Source organism: Cherax quadricarinatus, chromosome 18, assembly GCF_038502225.1.
Source record: "Cherax quadricarinatus isolate ZL_2023a chromosome 18, ASM3850222v1, whole genome shotgun sequence".
NCBI lineage: Eukaryota > Metazoa > Arthropoda > Malacostraca > Decapoda > Parastacidae > Cherax > Cherax quadricarinatus.
The window spans coordinates 32,337,095-32,351,979 of NC_091309.1; the positions used below are offsets into that span (position 1 = coordinate 32,337,095).

The 14,885-nt window shown below is 43.0% G+C and overlaps 1 protein-coding gene across 1 annotated transcript in view; it reads left to right on the top strand.

Annotated features, from left to right (window-relative positions):
• Nucleotides 1-14,885, top strand: part of LOC128689485 (chordin-like protein 2) — a 468,423-nt gene that overhangs the window by 152,277 nt on the left and 301,261 nt on the right. The window lies entirely within an intron of this gene.

Sequence of the window (14,885 nt, forward strand, 5' to 3'; positions counted from 1 at the left end):
CTTCCCTTCATGATGGTATTTTGTCTCCGCTCTTAGTTCTCCTCCATCCTTCACTCTATTAACTTGTGAAGATTGAGACACTTATGCAACATATGGGAATCTTTACTGAGGAAACGTTTCGCCACACAGTGGCTTCATCAGTCTAATACAAGTCAGAAGGGAGTAAGGGGAGGGGTTTGAGGTAATCAGTCCCTCAGCCTGGAGTCGATGTGTTCAGTCCATCAATCGTGTAGAAAGTACAGCATAGAGCCGTAGAAGTGGCTTATATACTGTAGTCAGGTGAGGCGAAGCAGGAGGAGGCGGGGTCATAGTGGAACTGTCCACTAGTTGAAGTAGGTTTTCGTCCAAAGGTTGGACAAGGTTGATGATTTTTTTGTATCAAGTTCCCATGATGCTGCAGTGTCTAACAGATGTGATAAATGATTTAAAACCGACAAGTTGGAGATTGAGACACTTATGAAACATATGGGAAACTTTATTGAAGAAACTATTAACTTGTCTTTTACTAAAGTTAAAAATTCAGTAACTATACATTCGAAAGTTCTTGAAATCCGTCCCAGTGTTCCTGTACTTCTCTCTCTCATTATATTTAATTTGTTTTCTTCTTATAATTTTCAAACAAAGATCCATTATCGTTAATTCTTGTAACTGGGTCATTAATAAACACCACGAAAAATATAGCTCCCAACACAGATCCCTGTAGAACTCCAGGGAGATCAACACAAATCCTTGTGAAACTCCACAGAGATCAACACAAATCCCTATGGAACGCCACAGAGATCAACACAAATCCCTATGGAACTCTACAGAGATCAACACAGATCCCTGTGGAACTCTACAGAGATCAACACAGATCCCTGTGGAACTCCAGAGATCAATACAGATCCCTGTGGAACTCTACAGAGATCAACACAGATCCCTGTGGAACTCCATAAGGTTTGTATGCTGGGACCTTCAGGTTTAATAGTTAATCTGTTTTCCATTCTTCGCGTAATCCTTTATCTATACTAACACATCGTGTTACTCCAGCATGAATCGCTAAATGGCACTGAATCGAAAACCTTCTTAAAGTTTAGAATTTTGCACTCCACTCATCCGTCTCTCTCCTGTCTGGCTTCTCTTCATCTATCAAACATATTCACAAGATTTTCAGCACACGACTTTCCATTCGTCACGAACACTAGTCGGTAGTTCTGCTGTTCCTGCCTCTGCTTGTCGCCTCAGTATTGCTGTCACAGTTGCTATCTTACTCTCATCTGCTACCCTATCAACCATTAAGGATTTTCTTCAAGATGTTTCAATGGCTCGCTCAGTATAGCGTTTATACTTATTAACATGCAACTGCAGTGGCTCTCTCTCTCTCTCTCTCTCTCTCTCTCTCTCTCTCTCTCTCTCTCTCTCTTTCTCTCTCTCTCTCTCTCTCAGTGTGTGTCTGTGTATTTTATATGTGTGTACGCGTGCTTATGCTCAGCGGTGTAAAGATATTCTGAGCAGTTAAATTTCACATTAATGGCTCCTATACATAAGAACAAGTGGAAGAGGAGAGTGTGAAAAAGAAGAGTCTGAAAGGGAGGGAAGATTATGAAAGAACGAGGAGTGTGTGGAAGAGAGAGGACAGTGTAGACGGGAAAGAAGGTTGAGGAAGAGAGAGGAACTGGGAGAGCATAATAACATCCCTCACTGAGAGAGAGAGAGAGAGAGAGAGAGAGAGAGAGAGAGAGAGAGAGAGAGAGCCAAGGAGAGCACAATAACATCTCTGGCATAAGAGGACAACAAGAGAGTGAGCTCATAAATCTCATGCTTGTCTTGTGTTGCTCGTGGCCACAAGTTAATGTAGATAAATCATTGGCTGGCCCCACCACCAAATGTACACACAACCCTCACAAAAGATGAGGAAATGATGCAACAACGTGAGTATGTATGAGTCGAAGAGTAGTAAAGACAAGGAGAGGGTGAGGAAGAGGATGAAGAAGTGATGAGGATGAGGACACGAGGAATAGGAAGAGGGAGTAGGGAAGAGGATGAAGGAATGGGCGTAGTACTGTCAGTGGTGGTGTGTGGGTGGTGCTGGGTCAGTGGTGGTGTGTGGGTGGTGCTGGGTCAGTGGTGGTGTGTGGGTGGTGCTGGGTCAGTGGTGGTGTGTGGGTGGTGCTGGGTCAGTGGTGGTGTGTGGGTGGTGCTTGGTCAGTGGTGGTGTGTGGGTGGTGCTGGGTCAGTGGTGGTGTGTGGGTGGTGCTGGGTCAGTGGTGGTGTGTGGGTGGTGCTGGGTCAGTGGTGGTGTGTGGGTGGTGCTGGGTCAGTGGTGGTGTGTGGGTGGTGCTGGGTCAGTGGTGGTGTGTGGGTGGTGCTGGGTCAGTGGTGGTGTGTGGGTGGTGCTGGGTCAGTGGTGGTGTGTGGGTGGTGCTGGGTCAGTGGTGGTGTGTGGGTGGTGCTGGGTCAGTGGTGGTGTGTGGGTGGTGCTTGGTCAGTGGTGGTGTGTGGGTGGTGCTGGGTCAGTGGTGGTGTGTGGGTGGTGCTGGGTCAGTGGTGGTGTGTGGGTGGTGCTGGGTCAGTGGTGGTGTGTGGGTGGTGCTTGGTCAGTGGTGGTGTGTGGGTGGTGCTGGGTCAGTGGTGGTGTGTGGGTGGTGCTGGGTCAGTGGTGGTGTGTGGGTGGTGCTGGGTCAGTGGTGGTGTGTGGGTGGTGCTTGGTCAGTGGTGGTGTGTGGGTGGTGCTGGGTCAGTGGTGGTGTGTGGGTGGTGCTGGGTCAGTGGTGGTGTGTGGGTGGTGCTGGGTCAGTGGTGGTGTGTGGGTGGTGCTTGGTCAGTGGTGGTGTGTGGGTGGTGCTGGGTCAGTGGTAGTGTGTGGGTGGTGCTGGGTCAGTGGTGATGTGTGGGTGGTACTGTGTCAGTGGTGGTGTGTGGGTGGTGGTGTGTGGGTGGTGCTGGGTCAGTGGTGGTGTGTGGGTGGTACTGTGTCAGTGGTGGTGTGTGGGTGGTACTGTATCAGTGGTGGTGTGGCTGGTACTATGACAAGGGTGGTGTGGCTGGTATTGTTTCAGTGGTGGTGTGGCTGGTGCTGTGTTAGTGGTGGTGTGGATGGTACTGTGTCAGTGGTGGTGTAGCTCGTACTGGGTCAGTGGTGGTGTAAGTGGTACTGGATCACTAACACCTATGATGGTATAGTGACGATGTTAATTTCAGTATTTACACCAGTGATGGTGTGCTGTTGTTAGGTACAAGTGACTCTGGTTATGCAATACTGGGATCATACTTTCTTCCCATCACTAAAACACCGAAATCCACTTTTTTGTTGTTGTTGTTGTTTTGAGGAAGTTCATAAGACGTGACTATACAGAACACGTTTATAAAAGAGCTGACTGAATATAGATGAGTTTTATAAGAGGAGTGTTATCAGTGCTTATTGAAGCCTCTGTCTTACTGCAGCAAAACACAAGTGGGCGAGACTATTAGCATTTCTATGAGCATTTATCTCCCCCCTCCCCATAGCCTTCCCTCGGTAATGTCATGCAGAGCTCTTTCAAGCATGCATATTTGATGTGAATTTAGCTCATGTTAGTTTTTCCATAATAATGAAGGTGATGATGGAAGTGTACGATTCAAACACCCACTTTACTGATGGTTCAAACACCCACTTTACTGATGGTTCAAACACCCACTTTACTGATGGTTCAAACACCCACTTTACTGATGGTTCAAACACCCACTTTACTGATGGTTCAAACACCCACTTTACTGATCGTTCAAACACCCACTTTACTGATCGTTCAAACACCCACTTTACTGATGGTTCAAACACCCACTTTACTGATCGTTCAAACACCCACTTTACTGATGGTTCAAACACCCACTTTACTGATGGTTCAAACACCCACTTTACTGATGGTTCAAACACCCACTTTACTGATCGTTCAAACACCCACTTTACTGATGGTTCAAACACCCACTTTACTGATGGTTCAAACACCCACTTTACTGATGATTCAAACACCCACTCTACTGATGGTTCAAACACCCACTTTACTGATCGTTCAAACACCCACTTTACTGATCGTTCAAACACCCACTTTACTGATGATTCAAACACCCACTTTACTGATGGTTCAAACACCCACTTTACTGATGGTTCAAACACCCACTTTACTGATGATTCAAACACCCACTTTACTGATGGTTCAAACACCCACTTTACTGATGGTTCAAACACCCACTTTGCTGATGGTTCAAACACCCACTTTACTGATCGTTCAAACACCCACTTTGCTAATGATTAAGGCACATTTGCAAAACTGTATGAAATGTGCAACATGTGTCTTATTCATCACCTTGCTGGTATTGCAAGATGTATTGCGAGTTTACTGACCTTACCAAACAAGTGGTTAAGCAAGTGTACTGAACTTACCACCAAACAAGTGGTTAAACTGGTGTACTGATCTTACCAAACAAGTGGTTAAGCTGAGGTCAGTGGTTACGAAATGTCATCCTGTCCTAGCTGTCTGGGGGATTAATGTGGAGCGTTATAGAGCACCATGGCTTGCTGTAGTGTTTTGGAATCTCAGGTTAAATTGTTGAAGGAGGAGGTTCTACTTCTCCAAGAGGAAAATAGGAGGCTGAAAAATCGCCTAGATGGATTTGGGAGTGAGTGTGCGAAGGGTGGAGTCGGTGTGGAGGAAAAGGTTACCGACAGTGAGTTGAAGAGTGGCGACCGCTTCAAGTGGAATGTGGTCTCTACTAAAGGTAGAAGTATCAAGATAAGGAAGTTAATAGAGAAGATCTGAAGGTAGGAAATCGATTCTCTGTTCTCCAGGATGAGTGTACTAAAGTGGTTAGCGAGGTTAAAGGTACCACTAACTCCCCTGCTAATCAAGGTAAGAATATTCTGGTTGTAGGTTACTCACAGGTAAGATATATAGACTGTGCTTTCTGTAACAAAGATAGGAATGTTAGACAGAAAGTGTGCTTCCCAGGAGCTGGTGTTGATGATATAGTCAACAGGTTGAATAATATTATGTCATTTAATGGGAACAAGTCCTACTGCTGGTGGAAATGATATTGGGAAGGGCAGGAGACAATAGCTGCTGGATAAGTACAAGTCAGCCATAGATGTAATTAGGTCTAAGGGAGGTGTCCCAATCATATGTAGCATCTTGCCTAGAAGTGGAGTGGGCAATGAATGGATGTCTAGGGCAATTGGTGTAAATTACTGGCTAGACAGGTACTGCAAGGAATTTGCAATTGCATTCACTGATAGCAGGGACAAATTTTATGGCAGACGTGGCATGTATGCAAGGGATGTGGTATATCGCTAAGGGGCCGGAGTGGTTACATTAGCCAACTTGATTGAGGGGGCCATTGCTGACTTGTCTAGGACTTTAAAAGTGATAGATTATTGAGGTTTAGGATTGTGTGGGAAACAGTCAAGCTGCAGTAGAGGGAAGAGAGTGACTAGGTCCCTTAAGGTTTACTATACTAATAGTAGGAGTCTAAGAAACATGACAGATGAGCTAAGAATAACTGCACATGCAGATAATATAGATATTATTGCTATAACGGAGACCTGGTTCAACCTGAAAGATAGAGAAATGCCTTCTGAATGCAACATACACGGCTATAAAATATTCCACACTAATAGGGTCAGCAGGAAGGGTGGTGGAGTGGTGATGTATGTCAGAAATAATTTAAAATGTTGTCTTAGACAAGATATAAGTTTAGAAACATCGGACACAGAATCTGTTTGGCTACAGTTTCTCGAGGGTCATGACAAATTAATTTTGGGTGTGATTTATAGGCCCCCAAATCTTGATAGGGAGTACAGTAAGCTGCTATGGGATGAAACTCATAAGGAGTCTAGATATGAAAATATCGTGTTAATGGGAGATTTTAACTTTAGACAAATTGATTGGAACAGTACAACAGGAAATCTTGAGTCTAGTGACTTTCTTGATATGATTCAAGATTGCTTTTTAAAACAGTTTATGACAGAACCAACTAGAGGAAACAATCTGCTAGACTTGGTTTTTGCCAACAAGGAATCACTAATTAATAATCTTGAAGTTAATGATGAGCGTGGAGAAAGTGATCACAAATCACTTAGTTTCAATATATCATGGAATTACCCAAATAACTTCAATCAAGTCTCTGTTCTAGACTTCCGCTTGGCAGATTTCATGGGACTGAGAAATTACGTGGGTGGCTAAATGGGAACGACCTGACTATGGGTCATGTAGGTGGTCTTGGCTGCCAATATGAAGTTTTTCAGAGCATAGTTCTAGCTGCCCAGATAACTAATGTTCCGAGTAGGGAAATTAGATCAACCAAAAATGATCCCTAATGAATAAAGAATAGATTAAAACAAGCCACTGGTTGAAAGAGAAACATATATAGGCGTATCAAAAGAGGAGAGGGAAGTTAAAAAATTAATATTCAATTAAAGAGAGATTATGAGGCTAAAGTGGCAAGGGATTCGAAGACTAACCCTTATCACTGAGAGCAATAAGGAAATATGTGAAATTTTTAACTCTTATTTCCTCTCAGTTTATATGCAGGAAGACACTAGCAAAATTACAGAAATTATAAATTATGCAGAATAAGACGATAATAATGTGATGAATGGTTTTGAAAACCGACAAGTTGAAGAATTGAGACACTTATGCAACACATGGGAATCTTTATTGAAGAAACGTTTCGCCACACAGTGGCTTCATCAGTCCAATACAAAGTAGAAATGGGTAAGGAGAGTAGAAGTATGAGGTAATCAGTCCCTCAACCTGGATTCGATGTGTTCAGTCCATCACTCTTGTAGAAAGTGCAGCATAGGGCCAGAGAGGTGGCTTATATACTGCGGTGAGAAGAGTTGAAGCAGGAGGAGGCGGGATCTTAGTGGGACCTGCCACTAATGTAAGTAGGTCATCGTCCAAAGGTTTGGGCAAGCGTTGAAGTCTTTGTACCAAGATTCCATGATGTTGCAGTGTCTGACAGATGTGATGAATGGTTTTGAAAACCGACAAGTTGAAGAATTGAGACACTTATGCAACACATGGGAATCTTTATTGAAGAAACGTTTCGCCACACAGTGGCTTCATCAGTCCAATACAAAGTAGAAATGGGTAAGGAGAGTAGAAGTATGAGGTAATCAGTCCCTCAACCTGGATTCGATGTGTTCAGTCCATCACTCTTGTAGAAAGTGCAGCATAGGGCCAGAGAGGTGGCTTATATACTGCGGTGAGAAGAGTTGAAGCAGGAGGAGGCGGGATCTTAGTGGGACCTGCCACTAATGTAAGTAGGTCATCGTCCAAAGGTTTGGGCAAGCGTTGAAGTCTTTGTACCAAGATTCCATGATGTTGCAGTGTCTGACAGATGTGATGAATGGTTTTGAAAACCGACAAGTTGAAGAATTGAGACACTTATGCAACACATGGGAATCTTTATTGAAGAAACGTTTCGCAACACAGTGGCTTCATCAGTCCAATACAAAGTAGAAATGGGTAAGGAGAGTAGAAGTATGAGGTAATCAGTCCCTCAACCTGGATTCGATGTGTTCAGTCCATCACTCTTGTAAAAAGTGCAGCATAGGGCCAGAGAGGTGGCTTATATACTGCGGTGAGAAGAGTTGAAGCAGGAGGAGGCGGGATCTTAGTGGGACCTGCCACTAATGTAAGTAGGTCATCGTCCAAAGGTTTGGGCAAGCGTTGAAGTCTTTGTACCAAGATTCCATGATGTTGCAGTGTCTGACAGATGTGATGAATGGTTTTGAAAACCGACAAGTTGAAGAATTGAGACACTTATGCAACACATGGGAATCTTTATTGAAGAAACGTTTCGCCACACAGTGGCTTCATCAGTCCAATACAAAGTAGAAATGGGTAAGGAGAGTAGAAGTATGAGGTAATCAGTCCCTCAACCTGGATTCGATGTGTTCAGTCCATCACTCTTGTAGAAAGTGCAGCATAGGGCCAGAGAGGTGGCTTATATACTGCGGTGAGAAGAGTTGAAGCAGGAGGAGGCGGGATCTTAGTGGGACCTGCCACTAATGTAAGTAGGTCATCGTCCAAAGGTTTGGGCAAGCGTTGAAGTCTTTGTACCAAGATTCCATGATGTTGCAGTGTCTGACAGATGTGATGAATGGTTTTGAAAACCGACAAGTTGAAGAATTGAGACACTTATGCAACACATGGGAATCTTTATTGAAGAAACGTTTCGCAACACAGTGGCTTCATCAGTCCAATACAAAGTAGAAATGGGTAAGGAGAGTAGAAGTATGAGGTAATCAGTCCCTCAACCTGGATTCGATGTGTTCAGTCCATCACTCTTGTAAAAAGTGCAGCATAGGGCCAGAGAGGTGGCTTATATACTGCGGTGAGAAGAGTTGAAGCAGGAGGAGGCGGGATCTTAGTGGGACCTGCCACTAATGTAAGTAGGTCATCGTCCAAAGGTTTGGGCAAGCGTTGAAGTCTTTGTACCAAGATTCCATGATGTTGCAGTGTCTGACAGATGTGATGAATGGTTTTGAAAACCGACAAGTTGAAGAATTGAGACACTTATGCAACACATGGGAATCTTTATTGAAGAAACGTTTCGCAACACAGTGGCTTCATCAGTCCAATACAAAGTAGAAATGGGTAAGGAGAGTAGAAGTATGAGGTAATCAGTCCCTCAACCTGGATTCGATGTGTTCAGTCCATCACTCTTGTAAAAAGTGCAGCATAGGGCCAGAGAGGTGGCTTATATACTGCGGTGAGAAGAGTTGAAGCAGGAGGAGGCGGGATCTTAGTGGGACCTGCCACTAATGTAAGTAGGTCATCGTCCAAAGGTTTGGGCAAGCGTTGAAGTCTTTGTACCAAGATTCCATGATGTTGCAGTGTCTGACAGATGTGATGAATGGTTTTGAAAACCGACAAGTTGAAGAATTGAGACACTTATGCAACACATGGGAATCTTTATTGAAGAAACGTTTCGCCACACAGTGGCTTCATCAGTCCAATACAAATCCAATTCATCACATCTGTCAGACACTGCAACATCATGGAATCTTGGTACAAAGACTTCAACGCTTGCCCAAACCTTTGGACGATGACCTACTTACATTAGTGGCAGGTCCCACTAAGATCCCGCCTCCTCCTGCTTCAACTCTTCTCACCGCAGTATATAAGCCACCTCTCTGGCCCTATGCTGCACTTTCTACAAGAGTGATGGACTGAACACATCGAATCCAGGTTGAGGGACTGATTACCTCATACTTCTACTCTCCTTACCCATTTCTACTTTGTATTGGACTGATGAAGCCACTGTGTGGCGAAACGTTTCTTCAATAAAGATTCCCATGTGTTGCATAAGTGTCTCAATTCTTCAAGACGATAATAAACTATGCACAATTAGAGTAACTAATGCCATGGTCTTCAGACAAATAGAGAAATTAAAATCGAATAAATCCCAAGGTCCTGATGACCTGTTTGCAAGGGTTTTAAAGGAATGTAAAGAGGACCTTAGCTAACCTTTGGCTAGTCTTTTCAACATATCAAAACAAAATGGTCCTTAGTTTCGAACTATAGACCAATAAACCTTACCTCCATAGTGGGAAAATTTATGGAATCAATAATTGCTGAGGCAATTCGTAGCCATATTGAAAGACATAAATTGATTAATGAATCTCAGCACGGTTTAACAAAAGGGTGTTCCTTCCTTACGAATTTACTAACTTTTTTCACCAAGGTATCTGAGGAGGGAGATCATGGTAATGAATATGATATTGCGTATATGGACTTCAGTAAAATTTTTGATAAGAGTTCCACACGGAATAGGAGAATTTTTTTCCTGGGCAGAGGCGTGGCTGACAGATAGGCAGCAGAGTGTTTGCATCAATGGGAAGAAATGAGAGTGGAGGCGCGTCACGAGTGGTGTACCACAGGGGTCAGTGTTGGGCCCTTTGTTGTTAACAATTTATATAAACTACGTTAATGAGGGAATAAATAGCGACATATGCAAGTTTGCTGATGACACCAAAACAGGTCGCCTAATTCATTCAAGTGGTAAAACAAGTGTACTGATGTTATCAAGCAAGTGTACTAATGTTATCAAGCAAGTGGTAAAGCAAGTGTAATGATGTTATCAAGCAAGTGGTAAAGCAAGTGTACTAATGTTATCAAGAAAGAGTACTGATATTATCAAGCAAGTGGTAAAGCAAGTGTACTGATGTTATCAAGCAAGTGGTAAAGCAAGTGTACTGATGTTATCAAGCAAGTGGTAAAGCAAGTGTACTAATGTTATCAAGAAAGAGTACTGATATTATCAAGCAAGTGGTAAAGCAAGTGTACTGATGTTATCAAGCAAGTGTACTGATGTTATCAAGCAAGTGGTAAAGCAAGTGTACTGATGTTATCAAGCAAGTGTACTGATGTTATCAAGCAAGTGGTAAAGCAAGTGTACTGATGTTATCAAGCAAGTGTACTGATGTTATCAAGCAAGTGGTAAAGCAAGTGTACTGATATTATCAAGCAAGTGTACTGATGTTATCAAGCAAGTGGTAAAGCAAGTGTACTGATGTTATCAAGCAAGTGTACTGATATTATCAAGCAAGTGGTAAAGCAAGTGTACTGATGTTATCAAGCAAGTGGTAAAGCAAGTGTACTGACATTATTAAGCAAGTGTACCGATGTTATCAAGCAAGTGGTAAAGCAAGTGTACTGATGTTATCAAGCAAGTGGTAAAGCAAGTGTACTGATGTTATCAAGCAAGTGGTAAAGCAAGTGTACTGATGTTATCAAGCACTTGGTAAAGCAAGGGTACCGATGTCATCAAACAAGCGGTAAAGCAAGTGTACTGATGTTATCAAGCAAGTGGTAAAGCAAGTGTACTGACATTATCAAGCAAGTGTACCGATGTTATCAAGCAAGTGGTAAAGCAAGTGTACTGATGTTATCAAGCAAGTGGTAAAGCAAGTGTACTGATGTTATCAAGCAAGTGGTAAAGCAAGTGTACTGATGTTATCAAGCACTTGGTAAAGCAAGGGTACCGATGTCATCAAACAAGCGGTAAAGCAAGTGTACTGATGTTATCAAGCAAGTGGTAAAGCAAGTGTACTGATGTTATCAAGCAAGTGGTAAAGAAAGTGTACTGATGTTACCAAGCAAGTGGTAAGGCAAGTGTACTGATGTTATCAAGCAAGTGTACTGATGTTATCAAGCAAGTGGTAAAGCAAGTGTACTGATGTTATCAAGCAAGTGGTAAAGCAAGTGTACTGATGTTATCAAGCAAGTGTACTGATGTTATCAAGCAAGTGGGAAAGCAAGTGTACTGATGTTATCAAGCAAGTGGTAAAGCAAGTGTACTGATGTTATCAAGCAAGTGGTAAAGCAAGTGTACTGATGTTATCAAGCAAGTGGTAAAGCAAGTGTACTGATGTTATCAAGCAAGTGTACCGATGTTATCAAGCAAGTGTACTGATGTTATCAAGCAAGTGGTAAAGCAAGTGTACTGATGTTATCAAGCAAGTGGTAAAGCAAGTGTACTGATGTTATCAAGCAAGTGTACCGATGTTATCAAGCAAGTGGTAAAGCAAGTGTACTGATGTTATCAAGCAAGTGGTAAAGGTAAGTGTACTGATGTTATCAAGCAAGTGGTAAAGCAAGTGTACTGTTGTTACCAAGCAAGTGGTAAAGCAAGTGTACTGATGTTATCAAGCAAGTGGTAAAGCAAGTGTACTGATGTTACCATGCAAGTGGTAAAGCAAGTGTACTGATGTTATCAAGCAAGTGGTAAAGCAAGTGTACTGATGTTATCAAGCAAGTGTAATGATGTTACAACTTGTTACAACCATGGTACTGTAACTGTTACAACCATGGTACTGTAACTGTTACAACCATGGTACTGTAACTGTTACAACCATGGTATTATAACTGTTACAACCATGGTATTATAACTGTTACAACCATGGTATTATAACTGTTACAACCATGGTATTATAACTGTTACAACTATGGTATTATAACTGTAACAACCATGGTATTATAACTGTTACAACCATGGTATTATAACTGTTACAACCATGGTATTGTAACTGTTACAACCATGGTATTATAACTGTTGCAACCATGGTATTATAACTGTTACATCCATGGTATTGTAACTGTTACAACCATGGTATTATAACTGTTACAGCCATGGTACTGTAACTTGTTACAGCCATGGTACTGTAACTTGTTACAACCATGGTACAGTAACTTGTTATAATCATGGTACTGCAACAATTATTCCTAACATCAACAAGTGTGATAATTAAACTTGCTTGCATGGGTTAAGAAGTCACACAAGCATAATGCTCCTTCGCTGTATTTATAGAACGAGTAATCTTGATAGCATCTAGGTTAACCAGCAGCTCAGGGATCACACCAGTAGCACCTGCAGTGACCTGCGTCACACCAGCACCTGCAGTGACCTGCGTCACACCAGCACCTGCAGTGACCTGCGTCACACCAGCACCTGCAGTGACCTGCGTCACACCAGCACCTGCAGTGACCTGCGTCACACCAGCACCTACAGTGGTCTGCGTCACACTAGCACCTGCAGTGACCTGCGTCACACCAGCACCTGCAGTGACCTGCGTCACACCAGCACCTACAGTGGTCTGCGTCACACTAGCACCTGCAGTGACCTGCGTCACACTAGCACCTGCAGTGACCTGCGTCACACCAGCACCTGCAGTGACCTGCGTCACACCAGCACCTGCAGTGACCTGCGTCACACCAGCACCTGCAGTCACATCATCACTTGCAGCATGTAAAGCTCTATGATGAATGAAACGTTGATACAGAGTACTGGGTACAGTCAAAACGTTAAGACAAAGCTCCACCTGGAGCCAAAACGTTAAGACAAAGCTCCACCTGGAATCGAAACGTTAAGACAAAGCTCCACCTGGAACCGAATGATGTCAGAATGATGTCAGAATGATGTCAGAATGATGTCTTGCTCTGCAACTCAGTGCTGTCCCACATTAATATGACTAATAATATTTTTTACAGGGATGGACTGGTAAGCCAACGGTATGCCTCGGCCAGATGACCAAAAGTTCCAGTGACGGGTCATCCTATGACTAAGACCCGCGTCAGGAGACGTTTATCATGTTTCCTGACCAATCTTACCTAACCTAACTTTGCTTAGCGTCAGTACGACGACTGTGCATGTAACGTAAGGAGCATTTTTGTGCAAGAAGGAAAGATGCTGGTGTGATGAATCTTGATCTCTGATAACTAGAGTGTTACTGAACTAATAACTAGTGGAGTTACCTAACTAATAACTTGAGTATTACCTAACTAGCAACTAGTGTTACGTAACTAATGATTAGAGTGTTACCTAATAACTAGTGTTACTTAACTAATGTCTAGTGGAGTTAACTAATAACTTGGGTTACCTAACTAATAACTAGTGTTACGTAACTAATGACTAGAGTGTTACCTAATAACTAGTGTTACTTAACTAATAACTAGTGGAGTTACCAAACTAATAACTAGTGTTACTTAACTAATGACTAAAGTGTTACTTAACTAATTACTAGTATTACCTGATTCATAACTAGAGTGCTACCTACCTGGAGTCTACCTGGAGGGTATTCCGGGAATCAACGCCCCCGTGGCTCGGTCCACGATCAGGCCTCCCGGTGGATCAGGGCCTGATCAATCAGGCTGTTACTGTTGGCCGCACGTAGTCCAACGTACGGACCACAGCCCGGTTGATCCGGCACCAGCATGAAATATCTGTCCAGCTCCCTCTTGACGGCAGCCAGGGGCCTATTGGTAATTCCCCTTATGCATAGTGGGAGGCTGTTGAACAGCCTTGGACCCCAGACACTTATGGTGTTTTCTCTCAGTGTACCAATGACGCCCTTACTTTTCACTGGGGGTATTCTGCACCGCCTGCCCAGTCTTTTACTCTCGTAGGGAGTGCTTTCCGCGTGCAGATTCAGGACCATTATTTCTAGGATTTTCCAAGTGTACATTATGATATATATCTCTCGCCTGCGTTCCAGCGAGTACAAGTCAAGTGCTTCCAAGCGTTCCCAGTAGCTAAGGTGTTTGATGGAACTTATATGTGCAGTAAAGGTTCTCTATACACTCTCTAGATCGGCAATTTCACCTGCTTTGAACGGAGATGTTAATGTACAGCAGTATTCCAGCCTAGAGAGAACAAGTGATTTGAAAAGGATCATCAGTGGCTTGGCATCCCTTGTTTTGAACGTTCTCAATATCCATCCTAACATTTTCTTTGCAGTTGTGATCTTGGCACTGTTGTGATCCTTGAAAGTGAGATCCTCAGACGTTACCACTCCCAGGTCCCTCACATTATTTTCTCGCTCTAATGTATGATAAGAGTTTGTAGTACACTCATTTCAAATTATTATCTCCTCCAGTTTTCCACAATGGAGTAGTCGCCCATTGGAAAACTTGGTTTATATCTTCTTGGAGGTTAACCGTGTTCTCGATAGAAGGCAGTCTCATGCTGATCCTAGTATAGTCTGCAAAGGATGACACTGCTGTGGATTATATCTCTGTCTATGTCTGATATGAGGATGAGGAACAGGATGGGGGCGAGTACTGTGCCTTGTGGAACAGTGCTTTTCACTATGGCAGTTTCCAATTTAACTCTGTTTACCACTACTCTTTGTGTTCAATTAGTTAAAAAGTTGAAGATCCATCTCCCCACTTTGCCAGTTATTCCTTTAGCACGTATTTTGTGCGCTATTACGCCATGATCGCATTTGTCAAAGGCTTTTGCAAAGTCTGTGTATATTATGTCTGCATTCTGTTTTTATTCCAGTGCATCCAAGACCATATCATAGTGATCCATTAGTTGCGAGAGGCAGGAGCGACCTGCTCTGAATCCATGTTGTCCTGGATTGT